General features: G+C 42.2%; 1 pseudogene; it reads left to right on the forward strand.

Annotated features, from left to right (window-relative positions):
• LOC111977991 (vacuolar fusion protein CCZ1 homolog) lies at nucleotides 1-12,668 on the forward strand (annotated as a pseudogene).
• Nucleotides 12,669-15,734: the final 3,066 nt, after the last annotated feature.

Here is a 15,734-nt window from a genome sequence, read left to right on the forward strand (position 1 = left end):
ATGCAAGAGAAACGGTACACTTCATCTCAGTGTACAATCAATCAAGCCACCTTGCCGGAGACACCTGAAACCCCACCTCTTTAAGGAATACCTAGGATAGGATAAAGTAATCCTTCTAACCCCCCCCCCCCTTAAAAGAGTTAGATGCACTATTGTAAAGTGGTTGTTCCACTGGATATCATAAGGTGAATGCACCAATTTGTAAGTCGCTCTGGATAAGAGCGTCTGCTAAATGACTTAAATGTAAATGTAAATCTCTACTCCGTTTTTTTCATCTATAATTCTTCATTTGGGCCAYGGGAGGGAGAGGTGAGCTCCACTTGGTGGTTTTGATCTCCTGTGTGTGTTTCACATGTTCTCACTATGAACTTCAACCAAAGTTAGCTGCTATAAATTATACAATGTGAATATCTGCCAACTTTGTTGTCTCCATTTAAATACTGTGCCTCAAGGAAACTGTCTCCTTGTATGCATTATAGGAGGAGAAGATTTTATTCTACCATCCCAGTGAGGTCGAGAAGATCCGTAATGTTGGCCATTGTACAGTTTACCAGGTACACAAGAACTACAAACAAATCAATCATCTGGAAATACAACATCTCACATCTATGTTAGTTGTGTGTATTGTCTTCCTGTCCTGACCACCATCATTGCTATATTCCAGAACCTTCTGTCAAACAAAACCTGCTAAATCCCTCCACACACAGAAGAACAGGCAGTTATTCTTTGAAGTGGAGGACAGTTTCTGGATCGTCATGGTAAGCTGGTGTTCCAGCTCCTTTACACATATTATAAACTGAGTGTAGAAAACATTAAGAACGTCTTCCTAATATTGAATTGCACCCCCCTTTTGTCCTCAGAACAACCTCAATTCGTCAGGGCATGAACTMTACAAGGTGTCGAAAGCRTTCCACAGGGATGCTGGCACATGTTGACTCCAATGCTTCCCACAGTTGTCAAGTTGCCTGGATGTCCTTTGGGTGGTGGACCATTCTTGCTAGACACGGGAAACTGTTGAGCATGACAAACCCAGCATAATTGCAGTTCTTGACACAATCAAACCGGTGCGCCTGGCACCTATTACCATACCCCGTTCAAAGGAACTTAAATATTTTGTTTTGCCCATTCACCCTCTGAATGGCACACATACACAATCCATGTCTCAAGGCTTAAAAATCTTTCTTTAACCTGTCTCCTCCCATTCATCTACACTGATTGAAGGGGATTTAACAAGTGACATCAATAAGGGATCATAGCTTTCATATGGTCAGTCTACAGTATGTCATGGAAAGAGCAGGKGTTCCTAATGTTTTGTACACTCAGTGCTTTAGTCATTAGACCTAAGTCATTAGGTCTCCTAGGATACTTTTTAATTAATAATACCACTCCTCTACCCGGCCAGGTGGTACGGAACCCAATGGGAGAAAAAGCCAATAAAGATGGGAAACTTCTGTCGATGGAATATCAGGAGGAGGAAATACTTCTAGGTCTTATTTTGTTGTGTCTTTTATTCATGTTTATTGATCTTTGTCCATTTATGAGCAAATTCAACTCTTCTATGCAGAACTTTTATTACTTATTCAGATGTTTATTCTCTTTTTTCCCTGTAGGACACAGTTTATGGTGCAGTATTACGGGAATGCTACAGTATGTACAAGGTGAGCACCTGGTTGGAACTCAAGTCATACTGGCTCACATTCTTTAGTAAAGATCCTTACATCTAGTAAGGATGTGGTTAGCTGATGGTTCTTTAAACTGCTCTTTTCTCCAGCTCTTCAATGGCATATTTGGCAGAGCAATGGAAGCAGGTGGGGTGGAGCTGCTCATGCAGAAGCTCGAAACGTTCTTCTACAGGGTAAACAACAAACACAACATAGTAAATGCTTCTCTGCATCTACAGTACCAGTCAACGGTTCTACATTGTAGAAAAGTGTGCAAAGCTTTCATCAAGGCAAAGGGTGGCTACTTTGAAGAATCTCAAATATAAAATATATTTTGATTTTGTAACACTTTTTTGGTTACWACATGATTCCATATGTGTTATTTCATAGTGTTGATGTCTTCACTATTATTGTACAATGTAGAAAATAGTAAAAAATACAGAAAAACCCTTGGAGTAGGTGTGTCCAAACGTTTGACTGGTAACTGTATATGCATAATGATGGGGGGCACTAGGTGGAGGTGATTTGTCATGTCTTATTGGATGCAGAACATTTGTTTTACACGTGTGACTATATACTTTGAGAATTGTAGCTTGATTGCATGGTTTAACTGAAATCGGCCAAGCATGTGTTTTCTCAATTGTTTTGCTAGGAGTAGGGCACTGCTATTTCAATGCTGGATTCTTTATTATCTTTGTAATTATAACATATATTTGACACACATTGACTCATACTTAGTAAGGCCTATCTTTTATGCTGCGTTTAGACAAGGGACGTAAAACCGTTATACCAGTTAACATAGCGGGACAAGAAAGCAAGAAAGAGGGTGACGGCAAAAACCAAGCCAGCACGACGGAATGCGTTGCTGTGGTGATTTCAGTAAACAAATAGTGCAAATCAACATCCGGTAGAAAACAACGTTACGGCAAAAGTCGAAATATTTTAACTCTGGTGGCGATTCCCGTCTACCATGGCGACTGACGGCATTCATCGCATTTACTGTTGTGCTGGAATTGAAAACAATGACATCCTGTTTGCAGTCTACCTCGTACCATCTAAACCCATCTACCTACATCTAAACCCAGCCTACGCTGCCCTGTTTTTACTGTGAAAACATTAGCATCCGGTGTTGTAAGCTACAATGCGTAAATACTATCCACTTTGCTAACAGTCTGATGGTGGTGGCCAGGCCAGGCTGCCTGCTTGACAGACAGGGTGCTACTAGCAGTCACCAGAAGGGTTGATCTTGTATTGAGTTTCCAGTGACTAAATGCAGGATCAGATGACAGTCKTCAAATATGGCCTCCCCCACTAATTATCCCTGCTCGGAAATAGTGCCTTCCTCAAGGAGAGCTGGTCAAAGCTTCCACCATACTACAGGCCCAGCCCATTTACTTCATGACCTGTCTTCATTATTCATACCTAGTCAATCAGAGGAAACCCCCAGCTCTCCCTAATTGTATGAAGGGCTTCCCCTTCCATTATGTAACCTAAAGACACAGAAGGCATGTGGTGTCCGTATTGTATCCCAGGTTGAATGTCACTGTTCTAGCAATTCGAGATAGCGTCCTCTTGTCTTTGGGAACAGCAATGTATGCACTATGCGGGTAAACTAATATCTCCAGCTTTGACCTAACAGAGATCCACCTTGGACAGAAAAATTGTTGCTATTGAAGCTGGAAATGGGATCATTGTATTGTCCAGCATACCGTTTGCAGGCCTTTTGTGTTTCTCAATGAGGTTTCTCAGATCTGAAATCTGAGCACAATGGGATGTGTGTATAACGTTGCTTTCTATGCTAACACCTCACCTTCCCCAAGTTTCCCTGAAGGCTATTAAATGGCTATTAACCAAACGGATACATGTMTTTCTATTCACCTTCCATTGTCCACTCAGACTGCGTGTATAACTGTCCTCTATCCCTGGTCTCCTCCAGTACCTGCAGACGCTGCACCTGCAGTCCCGTGACCTGCTGGACGTCTTCGGGGGGAATCGCCTTTTTCCCCCTGGTAGAGATGACCTACCTGAAGATATAGTCATTTGTCAACAGAGTGGAGGAGAGCCTCAGCCTGATCAAATGCTCAGCTTTCCTCTACAACAACCAGCTCATATGGTACAGTTGGGGGAACCAGATCGTGTGTAGGATGTGTGGGGGTGGTCTGCTGTACTTTGGTCTTAAACACCTGCCCACATGTAGAAACCAAATTTAGCCTACAATTTGCAAATGCATGGGTAGGAATAAAGCTAACAGAACTGGTTGGAAAAACATAAGCTCTGAATTGTATTCTCCCATGATCTTGAGACACAGGCTGATCCACCATTCAACTGGCCAGGCTCTGTATCTAGTAGGCTCTTTTTCAGGCCTCCCCACCATGCCAAAGCCAGGGAGGGGAGGAGAGAGCTTATTGGGCTTCCCCTCCTGGTGTGCGTGCTAGAGCCCTGATCTAGCCCTTGGTGCCTCCAGGCAGCCCTTTACCACTGTAAGGTGTGGGGGAGCCTGGCAGCAGTGCCGGGCATCCCTCCAACGCTCCTCATCCCATTAGGGTTGGGGCTGGGAGGCACAGAGACTTTAAATACATACCTTAATCTGATTACAGTAACTCTGTAATTCTGACATGTCTCTCACTTTTAACTCAGTCTGACCTGATATCTAATCAGGAGATTATGTGAACGTTAATATAATTATCGTAATGATTTGATTGATTGCTAATCAAAGAATTTGAGCAGTTTTGATAGCATTGGGCCTGGAGATGATGGGCTTAGTTTATCAATATTCCTGAACAGACTGCGAACAGGAACAGGAAATGTTTGATGCTAACTAAGTTGTGTCCCCTTTTTTTGTTATCCCCATGCAGGAGTGGTTTGGAGCAGGATGACATGCGGATCCTGTACAAGTACCTGACGACGTCACTGTTCCCCAGAAACTCCGAACCAGAGGGGTGTGTGTGTGAGAGGGGGTCTCTTAGATCATTTACAGTCAGACCACTGACACCCTATCAGATCACAGCAAAATCACATTCTACTTGAACAGAGCTGTAACGGCTGTCCTCCTCCTCAGATGAGGAGGAGAAGTTTGAAGGATCGGAGGACCAATGCGCAGCGTGGTAAGTGTCCATAACGTTTATTTTAAAACATAAACTGAACACTATGAAATACAAAACAATAAATGTGAACATGAACGAAACCGAAACAGTACCGTGTGGCAACAAACACACACACGGAAACAAACATCCACCAACCAAACGTGAAACCCAGGCTACCTAAGTATGATTCTCAATCAGGGACAACGATTGACAGCTGCCTCTGATTGAGAACCATACCAGGCCGAACTCAAAACCCCAACATAGAAAATCACACATAGACTGCCCACCCCAACTCACGCCCTGACCATACTAAATAAAGACAAAACAAAGGAAATAAAGGTCAGAACGTGACAAGAGCAATACTCAACCATGAGGCATCAAAGCCAAAGGAACTGCATAATATTAAGAAATGTTATAGATGGAAGGAAAGTAGTGTAGAAACCTACCAAAAACAATTAGGCAACAACAAATTCAACTCCTTTTAGACAACTTCCTGGACAATACGTTTCACAGTAATAGTGAACGTGTAAACTTGGCAGTTGAAAACCTAAACAGTATATTTGACCGAAGAATGTATTGTAACAGGCACAATTAGTTGAACACCCATTGTTACCCCACAGGCTCCAGACAATGTTGATAATGATTTGTTAAGTTATATTAAAGCAGGTTTTCTCTTTCTCTCCACCATCTCTCTTCTCCACCCACTCTCCCTCTCTTCCCCTCCCTCCCTTTCTCTCTCCAGCTGGCTGGTAGGGACTCTCCCCTAAGACCTGAGGTGGCAAAGAATCTGCTTCACTACGGGAGGCGAGTCATTAAACACCCTCTCTGGTCCCCTGCCTCCCTCCCTCCAGGTCTCCTGGCTAGGCTGGGCCAGGTTCCCTCATCCCCTCCGTTGCTAGGGCTCTAGTCCCATGCAGAAGGACAGAGACACCATATCATCATGTCAGGGTGGAACCTTCTAGCCATGTCACATCTGCTGCTAATCTGACTACAGAAGTGAAGAGGGGATGGGATGGATGGAATTATTTTTGGAAGAACTATATTGTTAGGTCAACGTAGTGATGGAAGAACTATATTGTTAGGTCAACGTAGTGATGAAGAACTATATGGTTAGGTCAACGTAGTGATGGAATAACTATATTGTTAGGTCACGTAGTGATGGAGAACTATATTGTTGGTCAACGTAGTGATGGAGAACTATATTGTTCTAGTAATATTGTTAGGTCACGTAGTGATGGAAAACTATATTGTTAGGTCAACGTAGTGATGGAAGAACTATATGTTAGGTCAACGTAGTGATGGAAGTAACTATATTGTTAGGTCAACGTAGTGATGGAAAACTATATTGTTAGGTCAACGTAGTGATGGAAGAACTAATTGTTAGTTCAACGTAGTGATGGAAGAAATATATTGTTAGGTCAACGTAGTGATGAGAACTAATTGTTAGGTCCGTAGTGATGGAAAACTATATTGTTAGGTCAACGTAGTGATGGAAACTATATTGTTAGGTCAACGTAGTGGATAGTGAAGAACTATATTTGTTAGGTCAACGTAGTGATGCGAAGAACTATTTGTTAGGTCAACGTAGTGAGGAAGAACTATATTGTTAGGTCAACGTAGTGATGAGAACTATATTGTTAGGTCAACGTAGTGATTGAGAAGAACTATATTGTTAGGTCAACGTAGTGATAGGAGAACTATAATTGTTAGGTCAACGTAGTGATAGAAGACCTATATTGTTAGGTCAACGTAGTGATAGAAGAACTATATTGTTAGGTCAACGTAGTGAAGGAAGAACCATATTGTTTTAGATTATCAAGTGAAATCAATCAAACATGATGGCACAATGGGGGTGGGGTATTTTTTTATCGTTTTGCTAGGAAAGTGTCATTGTTGTAGCATTAGGTTGTAATTAAAGTGCGTTGGTGGCCAGGCAGGCGTAATATCCAGTCTGATTGTTTGACAACATGGAGGATTACTGATCAGTGTTACAACACAGCGTGGTCTTACCCCACTAACAATAATGAGATTTGCAGCTCTCTACCATCCCACACACAGACACAAATGGGGGGGGATTGACTCTGGGATCACACTTAACAAAGAGAGGGAAGGAGAGCTAAGCTGTTTAAGAGTCCCGGTCTAGCCTAGTCCACCCTAGAGCCCTCTGTGCTTGAGAGGAAGAGATACACTACGCGACCAAAAGTATGTGGACACCTGCTCGTCGAACATCTCATGCCAAAATCATGGGCATTAATATGGAGTTGGTCCCCCMCTTTGCTGCTATAACAGCCTCCACTCTTCTGGGAAGGCTTTCCACTAGATGTTGGAACATTACTGTGGGGACTTTCTTCCATTCAGCCACGAGCATTAGTGAGGTCGGCACTGACGTTGGACGATTAGGCCTAGCTCGCAGTCGGTGTTCCAATTCATCCCAAAGGTGTTCATGTGTTCGATGGGGTTGAGGTCAGGGCTCTGTGCAGGCCAGTCAAGTTATTCCACACCAATCTCGACAAAACATTTCTGTATGGACCTCGCTTTGTGCACATTGTCATACTGAAACAGGAAAGGGCCTTCCCCAAAATGTTGCCACAAAGTTGGTAGTACAGAATCATTGTCTAGAATGTCATTGTATGCTGTAGCGTTAACATTCCCCTTCACTAGAACCAAGAGCCCTAGCCCGAACCATGAAAAACAGCTCCAAACCATTAGTCCTCCTCCACCAAACTTTACAGTTGGCACTATGCATTCGGGCAGGTAGCGTTCTCCTGGCATCCGCCAAACCCAGATTCGTCCGTTGGACTGCCTGATGGTGAAGCGTGATTCATCACTACAGAGAACGCGGTTCCACTGCTCCAGAGTCCAATGGCGGCGAGTTTTACACCACTCCAGCCGACGTTTGGCATTGCACATGTTGATCAAAGGCTTGTGTGCAGCTGCTCGGCCATGGAAAGCCATTTCATGAAGCTCCCAACGAACAGTTGTGCTGACGTTGCTCCCAGAGGCAGTTTGGAACTCGGTAGTGAGTGTTGCAACTGAGGACATATGATTTTTATGCACTGCGCGCTTCAGCACTCGGCGGTCCTGTTCTGTGAGCTTGTGTGGCCTACCAATTCGTGGATGAGCCGTTGTTGCTCCTAGACGTTTCCACTTCAAAGTAACATCACTTAAAGTTGACTAGGGGYAGCTTTAGCAAGGCAGAAATTTGATGAGCTGACTTGTTGGAAAAGTGGCAGCCTATGACGGTGCCACGTTGAAAGTCACTGAGCTCTTCAGTAAGGCCATTCTACTGCCAATGTTTGTCTATGGTGTCACGCCCTGACCATAGTTTGCTTTGTATGTTTCTATGTTTTGTTTGGTCAGGGTGTGATCTGAGTGGGCATTCTATGTTGTATGTCTAGTTTGTGTATTTCTATGTGTTGGCCTGATATGGTTCTCAATCAGAGGCAGGTGTTAGTTGTTGTCTCTGATTGGGAACCATATTTAGGTAGCCTGTTTTGTATTGTGGGTTGTGGGTGATTGTTCCTGTTACTGTGTTTCTGTGTTCACGTTACGGGACTGTTTCGTCGTCGTCGTTTGTTTGTTTGTTGGTTTTTGTTTTTTCAAGTATTCTATTAAAATGAATACTCACCACGCTGCATCTTGGTCCTCCTCTCTTTCGCCCGACGAAGGACGTTACATATGGAGATTGCATGGCTGTGTGCTCGATTTTATACACCTGTCAGCAACGGTTGTGACTGAAATAGCCGAATCCACTAATTTGACGGGGTGTCCACATACTTCTGTATATATAGTGTCATTTGCAGAGGCGCTCCTCAGTTTAGCCCAAATCCCAGAGGTGGGCCTGTAGTACAGCAGTGTCTGAGAAAAGCCCTGGGCTCTGTATGAATACTGTAAAAGTGCACCCTTCCTGCGTCCCTTCCAATCACTGATTCAACACAGCTGTAATGATGAAAGAATGGGTTCCACTATACTGATTCAACACAGCGTGTATTAGATTAAAATGGGGTTCCACTATACTGATTCAACACAGTTGTATAGATGAAAGAATGGGTTCCACAACATGGCTTTCACCTATCCTGTGGTCAGATCAGCGATTACCTCATAGAAGGGAAGAGAATAAATGATCTGAAAGAATAGGAAGAACTAAGAGGTTATCCCTTTAGGGCAAGTAGTTTGGCAGAAAGTAGTCAAACACACACAGACAACATTTTATGTAGATCTAAGTAGAGGCACAAGGAAGACAATACAAGCACTTCATATAAATGCATTTTCAAAGCATTGAAATAGAGCCGTTGTTAGAGGAGGAGGTGGGGGGGGGGGGTGACCCCTGAGAGTGTGCTGCCGCCGGTGTGACTCGTGACTGCGAGGGGAATTGGACACGCCAAGCTCGGGCTGACTCCTGGAATACACAGAGAGAGAGGATCATTTAACAAGGAGATTATCCAGCAAAAGCCCCAAGGGCAGGGGAGAACTGTGAAAGTGTAAATGATGGAAGGGTCGCACGCACGTACGTACACACACAGTATGCAAACCCCACAGTCATACAGTATGCAAACCCCACAGTCATACAGTATGCAAAACCCCACAGTCATACAGTATGCAAACCCACACAGTCATACAGTATGCAAAACCCCACAGTCATACAGTGATGCAAACCCCACAGTCATACAGTATGCAAACACACACAGTCATACAGTATGCAAACACACACAGTCATACAGTATGCAAACCCCACAGTCATACATATGCAAACCCCACAGCATACAGTAGCAAACCCCACAGTCATACAGTATGCAAACCCACAGTCATACCAGTATGGCAAACCCACACAGTCATACAGTATGCAAACCCCACAGTCATTCAGTATGCAAAACACACACAGTCATTACAGTATGCAAACCCACACAGTCATACAGTATGCAAACCCACACAGTCATACAGTATGCAAACCCCACAGTCATACAGTATGCAAAGGACCTGCTAACCTCAAAGACCCAGAGGCCAAATTCCGCTTCCCAGAATATTCGTCAACACAGAGGACAATTATGAGGACCTGCATCTGATCGTTTATAAGGTGAGGAGATGTCTGCGTCCCTTAGGGCTCTAGTCAAAAGTAGTGGAGGGCTCTGGTCAAAAGTAGGACACTATATAGGGAAAAGGGGGATTATTTGGGATGCAACTAAGGAGAAGGGAACTGTGATCTTGAATCCCGCTAGTTCGTAGGAACTCGGTAGCATTAATTATGGAAATCACCCAAAGAGGCTTTTTTTAATGTTTTAATGAGAGCGGGATTGGTAGTACTCGCAACCCATTATTTGTTTGGCAGACAATTTGGTAATTTGGTATTATTTCATAACTGAAGGACAGAGGGAGGGTTTGACCCAAGTTGACCTCTTGTTGGGAATAGACAGCTTTGTTCTCTGGTCTCTCAAATGGCTTCCTTAAATTATTTCTAAAGCCAATATATTTGATAAGTTCTAAATTATAGTATTCCTTTCTCTAGACCCATTATATTCAAACGGCACATTGTCTGCTTTATTTCAGGCGATGAGTGCAGCAGTTTGTTTTATGATCAGTGGCGAGTATCTTCTCATATAGTTTGATCAACCCCCCCTTCTACACATCTGGGCTGATGCTTATTACATTTTCTTAGTCTGCTGTTCTTGTGAATATAGCAATGGCAAATTATTGGCAAAATATTATGAACTGAACTGGACTGAAAATAAAAAACCTAAAGTTCCTAAATCCATTCTACTAATTCTAACTGTATGGTCATATTCTCTCCCAGCGTCGGTGGAGCTGACGAGGGAGTTCTGTGAGCAGCTGGATGGCCTGGTGGGTCCTCAGCTCACCCTGCTGGCCTCAGACATGKGTGAACAGTACAACGTCAACCGCAGGATATCAGGGTCAGTACTGTCACTTTAATCCGCAAAGCCGCTAACCTCCACTCCAATTCCTCAGCCTGTGTTGCTTCAACACGCAATGATGGAGATTACGGTCCGAAATATTGAAAGAGGTATACAGTCGACCGACCCCTCATTAAACTTAGCATCCGGAACCAAATCTCACATGTGCSCTTGCCAACTTCGTCTGTCACAAGAGACTGTCGTAGCTGAATCAGAATTAGTTTGGTAACATAGATAAATAAGATGTTTTATTTATTTTCAGAATATGCAGAATATCAGAAAGGGAGAAGGGCTCCACTATGTCTGTACGCTAGTCACTCCCTTCTTTTCCCATTGGGGGGAGGAGTATGGCAGTGTCTGGAATCATTGTATTACCCCTCTAATGTTGTATGAATCTTGACCTGGTATATGACCTAGAGAATCACTCCCCTTTCTGAGCCTGTCCAGGAGGGGCTGTATTTGAGATGGGCGTATCTAGAATTGACAATTAATATATGCCATTGGATGAGGTAATGTTTTGGTCCTAAGTGGTACCAAGAACGAGATTAGAATCTCGTTTTAGGAGACCAAACTGAACGATAATTTATAGCTAATGCTATCTAGCTATGGGATACTCCTCTTTCAAGTAAAAGGTTCTTTGTGAACTGTTCCTAAGATCTGTGGTTCGTCATGTAAGTTGAGAGGGGTGTATCTTGGCTATAAAAGATACTAAGAATTGTTTTGTAAGGACTCTCAGAGAATTCATTTATAGACACTGAATTGATCTGAGAGTCAAAGGGCTATGGTGAAGGCCATATAATTAAAGATGGACTTTATAATATAACTCTGACTTGTGTGTGGTTTGCTCTCTCATCATTTAGTAATACAGGAAATTACCACGACACCCCTTATAAATACAACAGCTAGACTCTATTGTCACAGCATGCACTGAAGTGGAGCTTGCCCTTATCTGGAGCATTAGGATGTAATTGAATTTGGACTGGAAGATTGTTCAGCAGCCAAACAGTTTTATTTGAGTTGTTTTAACACAAGCCACTTCTTTRTTTGTCAGGATGGGTCCCTCCAGCCTATTTCCGCAACATTTAAGAGCGTTGAAGCACGAGACTAACCTTCTCTACCRTTGTTGTCCTGTAGCTACCAAGTGTAGCAACGTGAAGTGAACCTGCGCAGATACTCTGTGTGACAAAGTCTTGCAAAGTCTTGCATCATGCTCATCTCAATATCTGCGGTGCTGCGTCTACCCTTAACATTACATATTGTGCTGGCAAGGATATATTATTTTCATATTGGACTTTCCAATATGGTTCCAGCAACTCTGTTGAATGCGCAAGCTGGCTAGCACAGTACAGTTCTGCTTGGCTCTGCTCATCTYGACTCAGTAGTGTGAAGAGGTCGTTTGACTCTCCTCTCATCCTTGTAATTATCGTCATCCTCTCCCTCTGTGTTGCTGCAGGCCGGACAAGGAGCCTCAGTTCAAGTTCACCTACTTCAACCACATGAACCTGGCAGAGAAGAGCACCATCCACATGAGGAAGACTCCCAGCGTGTTTCTGACCTCCGTCCACCCAGACATGAAGATTCTGGGAGACATCAACTGTGACTCTGCCCGGTAAGCACTACAACAATGTATCACAACAAAACTACAACTCTATTAGGGTTAGCTCTCTGAGGCTTAGTTTTGACAGCTCTCTGTGAGTAGAGTATATTATAGTGTCCTTATGTTCATGTCCTTTTTGTATGTTGCCTCAGGGTTGATGAAGAGATCATTGTGAAGGCAATGACAGACTACTGGGTGGTCGGCCAGAAGTCGGACCAGAGAGAGCTGTACGTCATCTTGAACCAGAAGAATGTCAATTTGATTGAAGTTAACGGTATGTCCAACATAGATAGATTGATGGAAGAATTAAGGATTTTTTGGAGCTCATCTCACGTTTCCTTGGTTATGCTTGCTTATCCCAACAGAAGAAGTGAAAAGGCTCTGTGCGACACAGTTCAACAACATTTTCTTTTTGGACTGAAGGAAGGAAGGAAGGAAGGAAGGAAGGAAGGAAGGAAGGAAGGAAGGAAGGAAGGAAGGAAGGAAGGAAGGAAGGAAGGAAGGAAGGAAGGAACTGCTCAAAGAAGAACGAGAGACAGAGAAATTGACTGTTTCAAAATTGTCAGCATTGCAGGGTATTATGACAGCATCAGTGTAATGCAATAATTGCATAGATTATGTAAGGGTTCGTCCAAACCATGAAAATGCCACGCACACGTCCCTCCATGGGGGATAGGTCTAGAATCTATTTAGTAACCACATTATAGGCCTGTTAGAACACACACCTCTTGCACAGTCTTCACATTTTGCTGCCTTAAAATTAAATATAAAAAGGGAGTAAGTAGCTTTGTTTCTTACAGATCTACGCAACTCTACATTTTGAAAGTGAAAAAGTTATTGACAATATTCTAATTAATACAAAAATGAAGATGTCTTGATTGCGTATGTCTTCACACCCCAGAGTTGATACTTGGTGGAAACACTGTTGGCAGCCATTACAGCTGTGAATCATTTGGAATAAGATTCTACCAACTTTGCACAACTCTTAGGGCAACATATGTCCATTGTTTTTGTCAAAATTTCTCAAGCTCAGTAAATTTGGGTGGGAATCATTAATGGACAGCAATATTCAAACCTTGTGTGTGATTTTCAAGCACATTTAATTCAGAACTGAGACTAGACCACTCAGGAGCACTCAACACCTAATGTAAAGCCATTATGGTGTGTTTTCTGAGGCGGGTTTTCTTTTATCTTTTTCCCTGGCTTTGCTCCCTTCATATTTATTTTGCTCCTGACAAACTCCCCAGTCCCTGCCAGTGACAAGCATACCCATAACATGATGCTGCCACCCCAATACATCACAGGTATAGAGTTTTGTTTTTTCTGCGGGACAATTACACAAATTCTAATGCCAAAGACACCAGGATGACTTTCCAAAAGGTGTTGAGTGTTCCAGATTGGTCCAGTTAAATCTGCTTTAAAAAACTGAGACAAGATTTGAATATTGCTGTCTATCAATGATTCCCAACCAAATTTGCTGAGCTTGAGCAATTTTGACAAAAACAATGGATATATGTATTTTGGATATTTTATTAGGATCCCCATTAGCTGTTGCAAAAGCAGCAGCTACTCTTCCTGGGGCCCACACAAAGCATGAAACATGACATAATACAGAATATTAATAGACAAGAACAGCTCAAGGACAGAACTACATCAATTTAATATGTTGCCCTAAGTGTTGTGCAAGGTTGGTAGAATCTTATTCAAAGTTATTCACAGCTGTGATGGCTGCCAAAAGGTGCTTCCACCAAGTATTAATTCTGGGGTGCGAAGACCTACTCAATGCATCGTCATTTTTTTGTATTGTTTTGTAATTTGGAAAATAATCTAGAATTTTTCTTTAACTTTGAAAACATGGAGTAGGTTGTGTAGATCGATATAAAAAAAAAAAAAATGTAATCCCTTTTTAGATTTAATCTTAAGGCAGCAAAATGTGAAGACCGTCCAAAGGGGTGTGTAGACTTTCACTAGCAACTGTACATTATGAAGGATTTGACAAATATCCACTTTTTTGTATCAGCTTTTCTGAATGGGTGCCTATGGTTGCATGGCCATCGGTGTTCCATTGATCTCTTACCGTATGTATAGTAAAAAATGAAATAAAGAAGCTTTTCACATCATGTAATTTTCATTCTTGTAATTAAGAGTAAAATGAATCAGAATTTGTAATTGTTTTCTTGTTGAAGTTCCTGCCAGTTGTTTCTTACAGTTGACATCATTGTTCTACTTGTTGTTAAGGACACACCATGACATTATTATCACTAAAATAGTTTAAAACCGACATGCACAGACATGCTGTTATTTTCTTCTATGGGTTCTGTTCATTATCTTGTATAATGTCTAAAGTAATGTGGATTGTAAAATACAACCCCAACATAAAAAAATTAAGAATTAATTTTCCTCCCACGTAGCCCATTTCAACTACAGCCTAAAAATATATGTTCTGTTTGACAAGGGAATGCTCTCCTAACTGTAACGCCAAAACATGCTAAAAAGGTTCTCAGAAGTTTTTTTGCTAACATAGTGTTCCCCCAACTAATGGAAAACTGGACACTCATAAGTTAGGGGAACATTACGGATAACATTACAAAAATGTTCTCGCTCTCCCTAGAATTGTTAGCTGGGTAACCATAACAACAAACATTGATCAGCTGCTTCTGAACTTTTTGTACTTTCCTATATTGACCCAGTAGGGACTGATAAAGCCACATTATAACCAATGGTTCAGACTGCTCTGGGGGGAAGTTTCCCATTGGTACAGATCTATACTGAACAAAAATATAAACACAACATGTAAAGTGTTGGTCCCATGTTTCATGARCTGAAATAAAAGATTCCAGAAATGTTTCATACGCACAAAAAGCTTATTTCTTTCAAACGTTGTGCACAAATTTGTTTACATCAATGTTAGTGACAATTTCTCMTTTGCCAAGATAATTCATCCACCTGACAGGTGTGGCATATCAAGAAGTTGATTAAACAGCATTGTCATTASCCCTATGTGAAAAAGTAATTGTGCCACCTTTAGCGACAATGACTCCAACCATACACTTGCTGTGGTTGTTGATCAGTCTCTCACGTCTCTTCTCTGATACAGAGCAGAATTAATGGCCGGCATTGTAAATAAGAATTTGTTCTTAACTGACTTGCCTAGTTAATTAAAGGTTTATTACACAGGTGCACCTTGTGCTGGGGACAATAAAAGGTCACCAAAATGTGCAGTTTTGTCACACAAAACAATGCTACAGATGTCTCGAGTTTTGAGGGAATGTGCAATTGGCATGCTGACTGTATGAATGTCCACAGAGCTGTTGCCAGATAATTTTATGTTAATTTCTCTACAATAAGCCGCCTCAAATGTTATTTTAGAGAATTTGGCAGTACGTCCAACAACCGCAAACCACGTGTACCAAGCCAAGACCTCTACATCTGGCTTCTTTATCTGCTGTATCGATACTAACAACCCTTACTGCTGACGTGCAAACCC

Source organism: Salvelinus sp. IW2-2015, linkage group LG18 (genome assembly GCF_002910315.2).
Source record: "Salvelinus sp. IW2-2015 linkage group LG18, ASM291031v2, whole genome shotgun sequence".
Taxonomy (NCBI): domain Eukaryota; kingdom Metazoa; phylum Chordata; class Actinopteri; order Salmoniformes; family Salmonidae; genus Salvelinus; species Salvelinus sp. IW2-2015.